The sequence below is a fragment of the Dendrobates tinctorius genome, unplaced genomic scaffold (assembly GCF_039654945.1).
Source record: "Dendrobates tinctorius isolate UK_male_01 unplaced genomic scaffold, ASM3965494v1 ptg000060l, whole genome shotgun sequence".
Lineage (NCBI taxonomy): Eukaryota > Metazoa > Chordata > Amphibia > Anura > Dendrobatidae > Dendrobates > Dendrobates tinctorius.
In genome coordinates this window covers 430,386-446,285 of record NW_027361728.1, presented here as the reverse complement: position 1 = coordinate 446,285, position 15,900 = coordinate 430,386, and positions in this window count along the sequence as shown.

The window sequence follows — 15,900 nt, the reverse complement described above, 5'->3', positions numbered from 1 at the left end:
ACACAAATTCTTTGTTATTATTATCTTCATTTAATTTGACTTAAATGAAAAAACACAAAATGAATTGTCCTAAAGCCAAATTGGATGTAATTCCACACCAAACATAAAAAAGAGGGTGGACAAAAGTATTGGCACTATTCGAAAAATCATGTGATGCTTCTCTAATTTGTGTAATTAACAGCACCTGTAACTTACCTGTGGCACCTAACAGGTGTTGGCAATAACTAAATCACACTTGCAGCCAGTTGACATGGATTAACGTTGACTCAACCTCTGTCCTGTGTCCTTGTGTGTAACACATTGAGCATGGAGAAAAGAAAGAAGACCAAAGAACTTTCTGAGGACTTGAGAAACCAAATTGTGAGGAAGCATGAGCAATCTCAAGGCTACAAGTCCATCTCCAAAGACCTGAATGTTCCTGTGTCTACCGTGCGCAGTGTCATCAAGAAGTTTAAAGCCCATGGCACAGTGGCTAACCTCTCTAGATGTGGACGGAAAAGAAAAATTGACAAGAGATGTTGGATAAAGAACCTCGACTAACATCCAAACAAGTTCAAGCTGCCCTGCAGTCCGAGGGTACAACAGTGTCAACCCGTACTATCCGTTGGCGTCTGAATGAAAAGGGACTGTATGGTAGGAGACCCAGGAAGACCCCACTTCTTACCCCGAGACATAAAAAAGCCAGGCTGGAGTTTGCCAAAACTTACCTGAAATAGCCTAAAATGTTTTGGAAGAATGTTCTCTGGTCAGATGAGACAAAAGTAGAGCTTTTTGGGCAAAGGCATCAACATAGAGTTTACAGGAGAAAAAAGAGGCATTCAAAGAAAAAAACAAGGTCCCTACAGTCAAACATGACAGAGGTTCCCTGATGTTTTGGGGTTGCTTTGCTGCCTCTGGCACTGGACTGCTTGACCGTGTGCATGGCATTATGAAGTCTGAAGACTACCAACAAATTTTACAGCATAATGTAGGGCCCAGTGTGAGAAAGCTGGGTCTCCCTCAGAGGTCATGGGTCTTCCAGCAGGACTATGACCCAAAATACACTTCAAAAAGCACTAGAAAACGGTTTGAGAGAAAGCACTGGAGACTTCTAAGGTGGCCAGCAATGAGTCCAGACCTGAATCCCATAGAACACCTGTGGAGAGATCTAAAAATGGCAGTTTGGAGAAGGCACCCTTCAAATATCAAGGACCTGGAGCAGTTTGCCAAAGAAGAATGGTCTAAAATTCCAGCAGAGCATTGTAAGAAACTCATTGATGGTTACCGGAAGCGGTTGGTCGCAAGTTATTTTGGCTAAAGGTTGTGCAACCAAGTATTAGGCTGTGGGTGCCAATACTTTTGTGTGGCCCATTTTTGGAGTTTTGTGTGAAATGATCAATGTTTTGCTTTTTCCTTCATTCTCTTTTGTGTTTTTTCATTTAAGACAAATTAAATGAAGATAATAATACCAAAGAATTTGTGATTGCAATCATTTTCAAGAAGAAACTGAATATTATCTGACAGAATTGCAGGGGTGTCAATACTTTTGGCCACAACTGTAATATGAGTATAAAGGGTCTGTATGAGCCTACTGCATGCAGTCAGCAACTTCCTCTAAGAATATATAAACAAGGCGTCTTTTTTAGGTATTTTCCGCCTGGAGTCAACATTAAAAACAATAAATAAGCACAACAAAGAATGAACATAATGCACAACAGTATAAAAATGACTTGCTGTGCATATGTTACACTTTTTGTGACTTCTTTTAACTGGTTCAGGTTTCTAAAACTTAATATGTTTATTCTTTGAGCAGATTCCACTTGGAAGCTACTTACTATTTAAAGTTTAAATGACAAAAAAGAATATGCAAAAGATAATACAGGAATAACACAGCTAGCATTTTTCCTGAAGTGACTTTGTCTTGGAAAACTTAGCAGAGATGGCACTATCTAAAAGATGCTGTATGCACATACCCTAAGGCTGTGTGCACACGCTGCGGATTAGGTGCGGATTCATCCGCGCGGATTTTGTAAAATCCGCAGGTCAAAATACCTGCGGTTTTACCTGCGGATTGCTCTGCGGTTTTGCCCTGCGGTTTTTCATCTCCTCAATGGAGGAGATGGCAAACCGCAGGAGAATCCGCAGAAAGAATTGACATGTCAATTCTTTCTGCGGATTGAAAACCGCAGATAATCCGCGCGGAAAATTCCGCACCGTCTGCATTGCGGTTTTTGATTCCCATAGGGAATCATGGTACTGTACACCGCAGTAGAAACCGCAGCAAAATCCGCAGCGTGTGCACACAGCCTAATAGAAACATTTCAACTGTTTATCTACTCACATGCTACTATCAATTGCTGACAGCAGCATTTAAGTAGGTTAATTTGGGGGGCAAATGCAAAATGCCTATTTAACCCACACTTGACACAATCACAAGTTGCCAATTGGGTACTGTTTCAGCTGGAGGCTTACTGAAAGTGCACCAACACCTCCACTTTTAGGGCTCTTTCAGATGTCTGTGCACGGGCTGACTGCACATATCCTGACCGGAGCATGACAGCTTCATATATTTCTGTAGAATATTTAGAATTGAGAGTCCTCAGTTGTTGATACCTTTTAACATGGTACAAATATATATATATCTTTCCTGTATCATGTATTTCTGTGAAGCTGTCCCGCTCGGATAAGGAGATGTGCGGCCAGCCCATGCATTGCGATCCCGCATTGGATCCAAGATGGCCACAGGGTCCTTCAGCGTCTTTCAGGGAAGGTGGCTGACATGCCTCTTTCACTACCTGTCAGATGCTGCTCTGATGCCATGCAGTGCAGAAGCATTGCAGAGTATCAGATCAGCAACCTGATACTATACAGTAAGTAAAAAAAGTACTGAAAAAAACATCCCAAAATAAAGAACAAAAAAAAGAAAAATACAGTATTACTCCAAGAAATACATTTATTTATTTAAAAAAAATAAAAAAAGTACACACATAGCCCGCACACACCATAAATGCACACAGTCACCGCCCGTACACCATACATGCACACAGTCACCGCCCACAGAATATACACACACAGTCACCGCCCACACTTCGCCCACACACTTCCCTACTCCCAATCTGCAGCATTTCATCCACAGCAAAACCGCAGATCTTTTTTAGACCTGTGGTTTTGCTGCGGAAGTGCCCGACTCAATGTAGTTTTCAAATCAATGGGTGCAGAAACGCTGCAGATCCGCACAAAGAATTGACATGCTGCAGAAAATAAAATGCTGCGAAACCGCGCATTTTTTTCTGCAGCGCGTGCACATCGTTTTTGGATTTCCCATTGATTAACATTGTGTGCACTCTGCACTGCGGATTTGATGCAATTCCGCGAATCCAAAAACGCCACAGAAACACATCAAAATCTGCAACATGTGCACATACCCTAACAGGACATCCCCCCATTTAAAGGTATTAACATCCCTTAATTCCCCTTATGGTAATAGTATCCCCCATCCTGGCCCCCGTGTGTCTCATTCCTGGCTCCAGCCATATGTTCTCCTATCCTGCCCCCATGTGATGTCCCATCCTGCCCCGTCTGTCCCATGATCCTGCCCCATCTGTCCCATGATCCTGCCCCATCTGCCCCATGACCCTGCCCCATCTGTCTCTATTATATCCATCCTGCCCCATAATCCTACACATCTGTCTCCATCCTGTCCCATGAACCTGCCCCATCTGTCCCATGATCCTGCCCCATCTGTGACATGATACTGCCCCATCTGTCTCCATCATATCCATCCTGCCCCATGATCCTACACCATTTGTCTCCATACTGACCCATCTGTCCCATGATCCTGCCTTCATTTCTCCCTTCCTGCCCCGTGTCTCCATTATGCCCTCTGTCTCTATTCTGCCCATTGTCGCCATTCTGCCCTCATGTCTCCAATCCTGCTCCCTTGTCTCCAATCCTGCTCCCGTGTCTCCAATCCTGCTCCCATTTCTCCATTCCTGCTCCAGTGTCTCCATTCTGCCTCTGTATCTCCATTCTGCCCCCTTGTCTCCATTATGCCCCCTTGTCTCCATTCTGCCCCGGGTCTCCCATCCTGCCCCCGTGTCTCCAATCCTGCCCCCATCTCCATTCTGCCCCTTGCCTCCATACTGCCCTCATGTCTCCAATCCTGCCCCCGTGTCTCCAATCCTGCCCCCGTGTCTCCAATCCTGCCCCCTGTCTCCATTCTGCCCCTTGTCTCCATTCTGCCCTCATGTCTCCAATCCTGCCCCGTATCTCCCATCCTGCCCCGTGTCTCCTTTCTGCCCCTGTGTCTCAATTCTGCCCCTTGTCTCAATTCTGTCCCTGTGTCTCCAATCTTGTCCCGTGTCTCCATTCTGCCCCTTGTCACCAATCTTTCCCCCTTATCTCCATTCTGCCCATGTGTCTCCAATCCTGCCCCCGTGTCTACATTCTGCCCTGGGCTGGATGGAGATACATGGTCCATGTGTCTCCATCCGGCCAGTGAAACATAGTGCGGCTTGCCGCTTTCAATAAAAATAAACGAAAAAAAACTTTCCTCTTACCTGGCCATGCTCCTACGGCGATGATCTCACCCAGCGTTTCAAGCGCGCACTTGCTGTCGAATGACAATGATGTCTTACGCTGGCGACATTCACGCTGATGTCACTGCCAGCCTTCAATTGGCTGGTGGCTTCAACTATTGCCTTGCAGGCCCGTAAGGGCCCGCTAGACAATAAAGTAACTGAACCTGCGTGTCGAATGCAGGTTCAGTTGCTGCACCGGAGAATCCTGCCGCTGGGACCGATCAGCAGAAGAGACAGGGCCCGATGTGAGCCCCCTCTGCCCACCGGGCCCCATACGCCAGTCAGGGCAGTAATGCCCCGATGGTGGCCCTGATAATGGCCTATATGTCTGTCCAAGAAAAATCACTGTAATATGTTTGTTTTTAATCCGAATTACGGATAAAAATTGCTAATGCAAGTCTATGGATATCAAAAGACTGCCTTTTTGACATTTAACTGATCCTCGCCTTGGCTGAAAGTCTAAAATTATATGGGCAGGTAGGATCAAGCTCTATCAAGTCTATTGGTCCTTGAAAATCCCTGACAGCACATGGTTGACATCAGTTTACAGTCCGTGTGCTGTCGGTGATTAAAATTGTAATGATGAGGAGAAGCTTTTCACTTTATTTAGTTTTTCATTTTTTCATAAGTGAAAATCACTGAGGAAAAACTGTTGGTAAAAACATACTGACCAAACACTAATGATATTGAGATCAAAAACACTGCTGAAAATTCTATTGTTTTTTACATATGTGAAAAATCATGGAAATCTGAATAATGAAAGTTATGAAAACAGAACCTAAAAAAGTAGCATTTTTTTTCACCATTTCAGAACACTTGGAATTATTTTCTTGTTCAGGACATTATATAATAAAATGAATAGTGCCATTCAAAACTACAACTTGTCTTGCAAAATAGCAAGCACTGATATAGCTACAGTCATGGCCAAAAGTATTGACACCCCTGCAATTCTGTCAGATAATATTCAGTTTCTTCCTGAAAATGATTGCAATCACAAATTCTTTGGTATTATTATCTTCATTTAATTTGTCTTAAATGAAAAAACACAAAAGAGAATGAAGCAAAAAGCAAAACATTGATCATTTCACACAAAACTCCAAAAATGGGCCGGACAAAAGTATTGGTACCCTCAGCCTAATACTTGGTTGCACAACCTTTAGCCAAAATAACTGCGACCAACCGCTTCCGGTAACCATCAATGAGTTTCTTACAATGCTCTGCTGGAATTTTAGACCATTCTTCTTTGGCAAACTACTCCAGGTCCCTGATATTTGAAGGGTGCCTTCTCCAAACTGCCATTTTTAGATCTCTCCACAGGTGTTCTATGGGATTCAGGTCTGGACTCATTGCTGGCCACCTTAGAAGTTTCCAGTGCTTTCTCTCAAACCATTTTCTAGTGCTTTTTGAAGTGTGTTTTGGGTTATTATCCTGCTGGAAGACCCATGACCTCTGAGGTAGACCCAGCTTTCTCACACTGGGCCCTAAATTATGCTGCAAAATTTGTTGGTAGTCTTCTGACTTCATAATGCCATGCACATGGTCAAGCAGTCCAGTGCCAGAGGTAGCAAAGCAACCCCAAAACATCAGGGAACCTCCGCCATGTTTGACTGTAGGGACCGTGTTCTTTTCTTTGAATGCCTCTTTTTTTCTCCTGTAAACTCTATGTTGATGCCTTTGCCCAAAAAGCTCTACTTTTGTCTCATCTGACCAGAGAACATTCTTCCAAAACGTTTTAGGCTTTTTCAGGGAAGTTTTGGCAAACTCCAGCCTGGCTTTTTTATGTCTCGGGGTAAGAAGTGGGGTCTTCCTGGGTCTCCTACCATACAGTCCCTTTTCATTCAGACGCCGATGGATAGTACGGATTGACACTGTTGTACCCTCGGACTGCAGGGAAGCTTGAACTTGTTTGGATGTTAGTCGAGGTTCTTTATCCAACATCCGCACAATCTTGCGTTGAAATCTCTTGTCAATTTTTCTTTTCCGTCCACATCTAGGGAGGTTAGCCACAGTGCCATGGGCTTTAAACTTCTTGATGACACTGCGCACGGTAGACACAGGAACATTCTGGTCTTTCGAGATGGACTTGTAGCCTTGAGAATGCTCATGCTTCCTCACAATTTGGTTTCTCAAGTCCTCAGACAGTTCTTTGGTCTTCTTTCTTTTCTCCATGCTCAATGTGGTACACACAAGGACACAGGACAGAGGTTGAGTCAATTTTAATCCATGTCACCTGGCTGCAAGTGTGATTTAGTTATTGCCAACACCTGTTAGGTGCCACAGGTAAGTTACAGGTGCTGTTAATTACACAAATTAGAGAAGCATCACATGATTTTTCGAACAGTGCCAATACTTTTGTCCACCCTCTTTTTTATGTTTGGTGTGGAATTATATCCAATTTGGCTTTAGGGCAATTCTTTTTGTGTTTTTTCATTTAAGACAAATTAAATGAAGATAATAATACCAAAGAATTTGTGTTTTCAATCATTTTCAGGAAGAAACTGAGTATTATCTGACAGAATTGCAGGGGTGTCAATACTTTTGGCCACAACTGTATGTTGATAGAAAAATATAAAAGTTATGGCTCTTGGAATATGTGGAGGAAAAAACAAAAAGTGCAACAATGAAAAATAGCCTTGTCCTTCAGAGGTTAGTACATGTATTTGAAAATGAGATTTTTAAAGCATTTCAGTAAAGGTACGCTCACACAAGCGTGTACAAAAATCGGGCCCAGTCTCATGTGGAAAAGTGGCATGATCTCTTTATCACTTGTCATCCGTGTGACGTCCGTATGGAAAATGTTTTTTTCTTCAGCAGCTTTTAGTTTAATGTTTTACAAAACCATGTACAGTTTCATATGCTACAGAATTGTAATGTATACTGATAGACGTTCCATATGGCATGCAATTTTTTTTCCTCACTGTACCGATTTCAAAGTGAAATCATAGCATGCTGAAATTTATCTCTCATGCCAAACACACTTGAGAAAATATACTCAGATCTGCACCGTCTCGCTGAATAAAATTGGTTCTAAAGCAATCCATTTTTTTCTTACGTTGCACTAGTCCAATTTAAATGCTAGGGTGAGCAAGCCCTAAGACACCTTTCATCAGATCACTAAGAGCTTCAGAGATACTCATTGAAATATGAAATACTGTAAGATCCAACTGGTGTAGAAGAGAATCAGGTAGAGGTAAATGTCTTTTCTACTCTAAGTTGAAATCATCTGTTAGTAAAAATAAATCTTTGTATTACAATAAATTTGATGGAGTTCAGGGGCTGTGGTTGTCCTATTAGGAAACATTGAGCGGAGTCTTACAGGTTACATCAACATTACTGTAATATTACAGCATTTGTTCCATTTAAGTAGGCCTGCAGAAGGTTTTCTATGCGCAGCACTAACAACTCTGCAACACTTTGTCAGGGTATTAAAACCCAAAGGAAATGGACCAAGAATGATGGATGAAGGTGTGAAATATATTTGTCACTCTATTGGGAAAGGAATTAATCAAGTGTCAAAACTGCTAAAGACTACAGAGAATCCTTGAGAGAGGGACAAGCCAATATGCTGAAAACATCTCAGACATATCCTGATTGTTGCATAGGAGTGGGGGGGGTCTGGGGTATGGTACTAAGGACAAAACTTTGGTCATTCTCTTACAGACTTTTTATAAGTTGTAAATGCAATGCAAACAGATTACTGGAGTGCAGTGGATTCAGGCTTGGACAGGGCAAAAGGGTAGTAGATGAGTTTACTGGTGGGTTCCTGTGAAGGAGTAAGCCCCGGCCACCATTACCCTACATGGACAGTGATTGGCACACTGCACTTAATGTACTATATACAGTGGGTATGGAAAGTATTCAGACCCTTTTAAATTTTTGACTCTTTGTTTCATTGCAGCTATTTGGCAAATTCAAAAAACTTCATTTTTTTCTCATTAATGTTACACTCTGCACCCCATCTTGACAGAAAAAAACAGAAATGTAGACATGTTTGTAAATTTATTAAAAAAGAAAAACTGAAATATCACATGGTCAAAAGTATTCAGACCCTTTGCTCAGACTCTCATATTTAAGTCACATGCTGTCCATTTCCTTGTGATTTTCCTTGAGATGGTTCTACTCCTTCATTGGAGTCCAGCTGTGTTTAATTAAACTGAGAGGACTTGATTTGCAAAGGCACACACCTATCTATATAAGAGCTCACAGTGCATGTTAGACCAAATGAGAATCATGAGGTCAAAAGAACTGGCCAAGGAGCTCAGAGACAGAATTGTGGCAAGGCACAGATCTGGCAAATGTTACAAAAGAATTTCTGCAGTACTCAAGGTTCCTAAGAGCACAGTGACCTCCATAATCCTTAAATGGAGGAAGTTTGGGACAACCAAAAGTCTTCCTAGGTCTGGCCATCCAGCCAAACTGAGCAATTGTGGGAGAAGAGCCTTGGTGAGAGAGGCAAAGAAAAACCCCAAGATCACTGTGGCTGAGCTCCAGACATGCAGTTGGGAGATGGGAGAAAGTTTCACAAAGTCAACTATCACTGCAGCCCTCCACGAGTCGGGCCTTTATGGTAGAGTGGCCCAACGGAACCCTCTCCTCAGTGCAAGACATATGAAAGCCAGCATAGAGTTTGCTAAAAAAAACCCCACAGACTATGAGAAGTAAGATTCTCTGGTCTGATGAGATGAAAATATAACTTTTTGGTGATAATTCTAAGCGATATTTGTGGAGAAAAGCAGGCACTGCTCTTCACCTGCCCAATACAATCCAAATAGTGAAACATGGTGGTGGCAGTGTCTTGCTATGGGGGTGTTTTTCAGCTGCAGGGACAGGATGACTGGTTGCAATTGAAGGAAACATGAATGCAGCCAAGAACAGAGATATCCTGGATGAAAACCTCTTCCAGAGTGCTCTGGACCTCAGAATTGGCGAAAGGTTCACCTTCCAACAAGACAATGACCCTAAGCACAAAGCTAAAATAACAAAGGAGTGGCTTCAGGACAACTCTGTGACCATTCTTGACTGGCCCAGCCAGAGTCCTGACCAAAACCCAATTGAGCATCTCTGGAGAGACCTGAAAATGACTGTCCACCAACATTCACCATCGAACTTGACGGAACTGGAGAGGATCTGCAAGGAAGAATGGCAGAGGATCCCCAAATCCAGGTGTGAAAAACTTGTTGCATCTTTCCCAAGAAGACTCATGGCTGTACTAGCTCAAAAAGGTGCTTCTACTCAATACTGAGCAAAGGGTCTGAATACTTATGACCATGTGAAATTTCAGTTTTTATTTTTTAATAAATTTGCAAAAATTTCTACATTTCTGTTTTTTTCAGTCAAGATGGGGTGTAGAGTGTACATTAATGAGAAAAAAAAAACTTTCTTAAATTTACCAAATGGCGGAAATGAAACAAAGAGTGAAAAATTTAACGGGGTCTGAATACTTTCTGTACCCACTGTATGGAGTCTGTGGACTGTCGCTTTGTGAGCATGTATCATCGACTCATAATGTTCAAGGCAAAGGACAAGTATCAGACTACTGAGAGGGCTCCCAGGAAAGAAACAGTCTGGGTGAAGGGGAAGGCATCAGCAGCTATCAATGAAGATGTTTGTGTCCATTACATCTAGGCAATTAAAATTAATCTACTGTATTTTTAAATTGCTATCATCATTTTTCCCTCTGTGGTTAACTGGAACTTTAAGCATACCCTGACAGCTGAAGACTTTCATGACTTTCTGAGAGTTAGTGTTTTATCCAGAGTTGTCTTAAAAGGGATCTTTTTTAATGGGAACCTAACAGATTCCCCATGCCCTCCAACCCATCAGCATTTGTAAATTTCTTTCTAAATACCCTACCTAACCAGCCTTTTACAGTGTTTGACACCTAAACACATGCTTTTTTTTAAAAGTCTTTATAAACTCTTATTTCCATATGCAAATTATCCTTTTAAATAGTCATTGCATCGTTTGTTTCCCAGACTAGTCGTCCCACTCAGTATGTTATCACAGCCAGGTATAACATAATTTGCAATAGATGGCATCATCACCAGCTCTCTGAAAATCTCATGCCTGTACGTGCCTTTCTTCACATTATCACTGGGTCTCTGGTCAGCTTTCCATCTTTTAAGGCACACTGCACATGTCTGAAGCCATTTCTGAAGAGAGAATTCACATGTAACAGCCAACAAAATTGATTTCAAATTAATTGTCATACAGTTTTGTCCAATTACCCTTTAAAGGATAAGCCATAAATTGCACCACTGGCATACTCAAATATTGGCTCAATGGGAGTCCACTTCGGATGAGTGAACATGCTCAGTGATACTCAGTTATCATTCGAGTATCACGGTGCTTGGATGTGCTCGTTACTTGGCGAGTAATAGGAGGTGCTCGATGTAAAACTCAATTTTTTTGTGGGTGCTGGAAAAATTTTATATATTTTGATCCATCAAGTATTATATGCTTTGTGGTCCTTTTTTGTGTTATGTAACACATCCAAAAATCGCTGAAACATTTTCATTTCTCCATCATACACTATACCCTACTGTGCTGTAAATTTGTTTGATCGGTAAAAGTGAAAAAAGTTTTTAAAAATGTTGTAGGTTTCCATTTCTCAGCCATGCAGTGTTGCTTTATCTGTAAATATTTCTGTGATCTCTAAAATTGAACAAAAGCTTTTTAAAATGTTGCAGGCCTCCATTTCTCAGAGCTACAGTGTAATGGTCTGTGAACATTTCTGTGATCTTCAAAACTGCAAAAAAGCTTTTAAAAATTTTGTAGGCCTCCATTTCTCAAAGCTGCAGTGTTATAGTCTATCAATATTTATCTGATCTCTAAAAGGCTTCCATTTCTCAGACACAGAGTATTATGTGGTCTGTGAAAATTTCAGTAATCTGTAAAACTACTGTAAAGCTTTGAAATGTTGTGTAGGCTTCCATTTCTCAGACATTTAGAGTTATGTGGTCTGTGAACATTTCTGTGATCTTGAAAACTGAGAAAAAACATTGAAACATTTTACTGGTTTAAATTTGATTGTCATCCATACACTTACCAAAACCACTTTGACTGCTGCAGGTGACCAAGTTTTTTTCTTTTATTAATAATAGACTTGGTTTCATGAGTCATAGCAATTACAAAATGCGTAAGGTATGCAGTAAGGGACAGAGAAGAGGAAGTTTAGATGATGGTGTACGCAGATGCTGAGGACATAGGGCAGGTTTGACAACGTCTGTTGCTGGAGCATAAGAAACATGCCTATCCATGACACATAGATTCCTGTCCCACTTTGCAGGGAGGCACAGCACATCAATTCTGAAGCCAGAAAAGTGCTAACAGGTGGTCTGTAGAATAGCAGATACTGCTTTCAGCAGGGTTTGCAGCGCCATACAGTCTCAGCGGCCTAACGTCTGGATCACTTAATTCTCACGCTGACCCTCCTTCCTCCTATCATGTTGAGTTCCAGGAGACTAGTGATCCCACATTAAAACACTCAAAGGAGATGTTTAACACAACCTTTTTTAATTGTTTCCTCTCAATTTGCATACTCCAAGAGGGACAGGACAACATGCTGTTTAGTGATGCACAAACCTTAAAGCAACCACAGTCACAAGAACATGATGGTGGGGAATAGCAAATTTGGGATAGGGAGGAGGAAAATGATGATGAGACACAGATGCTGCTGAGTCTTGGTGCTATTAAGTTATGAAGTCAGGAGGTCCAAGATGTGGTGGACGAAAATGAGGTGGTGGATGACAAAGTCACCAACCCAACCTGGGAAGTTGGCATGCAGAGCAACTATCCCGTATCTGTGCCTACTTAAACAGCTACTGCTCACAAATAAACATGAAGATTTGCATGCATACCAGGTGGGGATGGAGGAAGTCATAATGCATAGAGATTGTAGCCAGGACAGCCTCATCAGATGCTGAGGAATAGAAAGAGGAGGAACAGCAACTAACGGCTAGCGCAACAGAGGCTAGTAGCCACACAACCTTCCTCCTGTCTCTCCTACATGGATGGGGAATGAGGAGGATGAGAGGGAGGAGGAGGAGATGGAAAGTCATCATCATGGTGCAGACAGGGAAGTGTTGGTTGTATGGAGCTTGGAACATATGGCTGACTTTATGTACCGCTGCCTTTCTTGTGACCCTTGTGTTACATTCATCTAGGCAAAAGAAGCGTACTGGTTGTTCACCCTGCTAGACCGATGTTAAAAGAAGAAGGAGTTTGCATGTTCTCCCCATGTTTGTGTGGGTTTCCTCCAGGTACCATATACTGTATACTCGTGTATAAGCCGATCCGTGTATAAGCTGACCCCCCTAATTTTGCCACAAAAAACTGGGAAAACTTATTGACTTGCGTATAAGCCTAGGGTGGAAAATGCAGCAGCTACTGGTAAATTTCAAAAATAAAAATAGATACCAATAAAAGCAAAATTAATTGAGACATCAGTAGGTTAAATCTTTTTGAATATCCATATTGGATCAAGAACCCCATATAATGCTCCATACAGTTCTTGATGGGCCCCATAAGATGATCCATACAAAATACACCCCATATAATGCTGCACAAAGGTTAATAATGCCCCCCAAAAAGGCTCCATAGAATAATATGCCCCATATAATGCTCCATAAAGGTTATGGCCCCATAAATGCTCCATAGATTATGCCCCATAAGATGCTCCATAGATTATGCCCCCATAAGATGCTTCATAGATTATGCTCCAATAAGATGCTCCATAGATTATTCCCCAATAAGATGCTCCATAGATTATGCCCCATAAGATGCTCCATAGATTATGCCCCCATAAGATAATCCATAGATTATTCCCCCATAAGATGCTCCATAGATTATGCCCCAATAAGATGCTCCATAGGTTATGCCCCAATAAGATGCTCCATAGATTATGCCCATTTGATGCTCCATAGATTATGCCCTCATATGCTGCCCCATAGAATATGCCCCCATATGCTGCTCCATAGAATATGCCCCCATATGCTGCTCCATAGACTATTCCCCCATATGCCGCCCCCATATGCTGCTCCATAGAATATGCCCCCATATGCTGCTCCATAGAATATACCCCCATATGCTGCCCCCATATGCTGCTCCATAGAATATGCCCACATATGCTGCTCCATAGAATATGCCCCCATATGCTGCCCCCATAAGATGCTCCATATATTATGCCCCCATATGCTGCTGCTGCAAAAAGCCATACTTACCTCTCCTGCTCAGGACCCGGCACCTGAGATATTCACCTGTCCCCCAGTCCATCGCTGCTCACCGCTGTCTGTCATGTCATCTGTCAGTGACGCTCAGGCAGTAGAGGACACGGCACGCACTAACCATGTCACCACGCCCTCTGCTGGCTAAACATCACAGACAGAGGATGCAGCAGAGAGCGGTGAGCAGCGATGGACCGGGGGACAGGTGAATATCGCTATACTTACCCCCTTCTGGCGCGGTTTCTGCAGCCCCGTTTCTCCACGGTCTCCCTTCCTGCCTTCAGTGGTCACGTGATACCGCTCATTTCACTCATGAATATGCGCATATTCATGAGTTTAATGAGCGGTACCACGTGACCGCTGAAGGCAGGAAGGGAGACCGTGGAGAAGCGGGGGGGATGCAGGTAAGTATGATCTGTAACACCCCCGCTCCCCCTCCCCCGCCGACCCCCCAAGTATATGACTCATGTATAGTGTTGAGCGATACCTTCCGATATCGGATCGGATTGGATCGGACCGATACCCCAAAAATATTGGATATTGCTGATTCCGATATCGGAAACCAATGCAAGTCAATGGGACACAAATATCAGAACGAAAATAAACCCTTACTTTCCTTGTAGGTTAATTCTACATGAAGGAAAACAACTAAGAATAATGTAGAATGTATTGGGGGAGGTGGAGGAGACATTAAAGGCATAGAGGTTTAGCCCAATCAAATGGAATAGCAGGAAATAATTTTTTTTTTAATACGTCTGGAGTTACAAAGATATTGACTATGTTAAGCTTTTTTATATTTTGTCAGATATTTATGTATCACTACTTCCATGCTCTTCACCTTCTTTTTTACTTCTCCCACACTTTCTCCTTCATCATCCTCTTCAGGGTCATCTTCTTGGTCTTCTTCGGGGTGGTCTTCAGGGTCGTCGTTTTCGGGGTCGTCGTCTTCTTCGGGGTGGTCTTCAGGGTCGTCGTCTCCAGGGTCGTCATTTTCAGGGTCGTCGTCTTCTTCGGGGTAGTCTTCAGGGTCGTTGTCTTTAGGGTCGTCGTCAGAGAGATCCAGAATGATTACCATAAACCATTTAAAAAAACTTGAGCTTGGAAATGAAGCAGAAGGTACAAGAAGGCTGAGGAACTGCTGAGAACCAGCTGACGGTACTGGAACATGGATGGGTAGCCGAAGGTACAAGAGCCAATGGAACTAGCGAGGACCAGCTGATGGTACTGGAACCCGGTTACTAAGCAGGAGGTATCTGTGCCAGAAAGCACTTCCAAGGACCAGCAGACGTTGGTGGAACTCAGATACCGAGAAGGAGGCAACTAAGCCAAAGGCTCTGCCTGGAACCAGCTGACGTTACCGGAACCCAGGGGGACATATTCAAGATTGACTTCCAAAGAACCAGCTAATGGTACTGGAACTCAGATAGGCAGCAGAACGTACACATGAAAAAAAAAGTTGCAAGGCCACAAGCCGGATGGAGTTACCGAAACCCACAGTCCTACAGAGGGAGCTTGTCCTATTTGCACTTCGGAACCAGCCTTCATTGCCAGATCCCGCAGCCCACTTAGGAAGTGTCATGGTATCTGGAATTTTGGTCTGACAAGCGAAGGGTTAATATCATGGTATCTGGAATTTTGGTCTGACAAGTGAAGGGTTAATGGTTGGAGCCTCTCTTTGGTCTCAGGGAGGGTATTTATGGCCACAGGCGAGCTACCTTCCCTGTGGTTTATACTTCATTCTTGAGTGTGTCCGACCCTGCCTTTGCTAAGTGCCTCTCGCCTGTTTCCGTGTTTGTGGTGTGTATGACCTGGTCTGGATTTTGGTTTTTGTCTCTTGGCTTCCTGATTTGGTACCGTCCTGCTCGACCCGTGTTCTGACCTTTGGCTCCCCTAGACTACTCTCTGTCTTTCTGATTTTGTACTGTGCAGCCCGACCTGTGTCTGACCTCCTGCTTCCCTGACCATTCTTGCTCTGCCTGACTCTGTGTATGACTTCTGGATTGCCTGACTATCGCTACTGTATAAACCCCTGGCTCTCTGAGCCCTCTGCCTGTCACTTCAGCGTCCCTGCGATAAGCTCCGCCCCCTCTGACATCACAGGTCACGTGGTCCTGCTA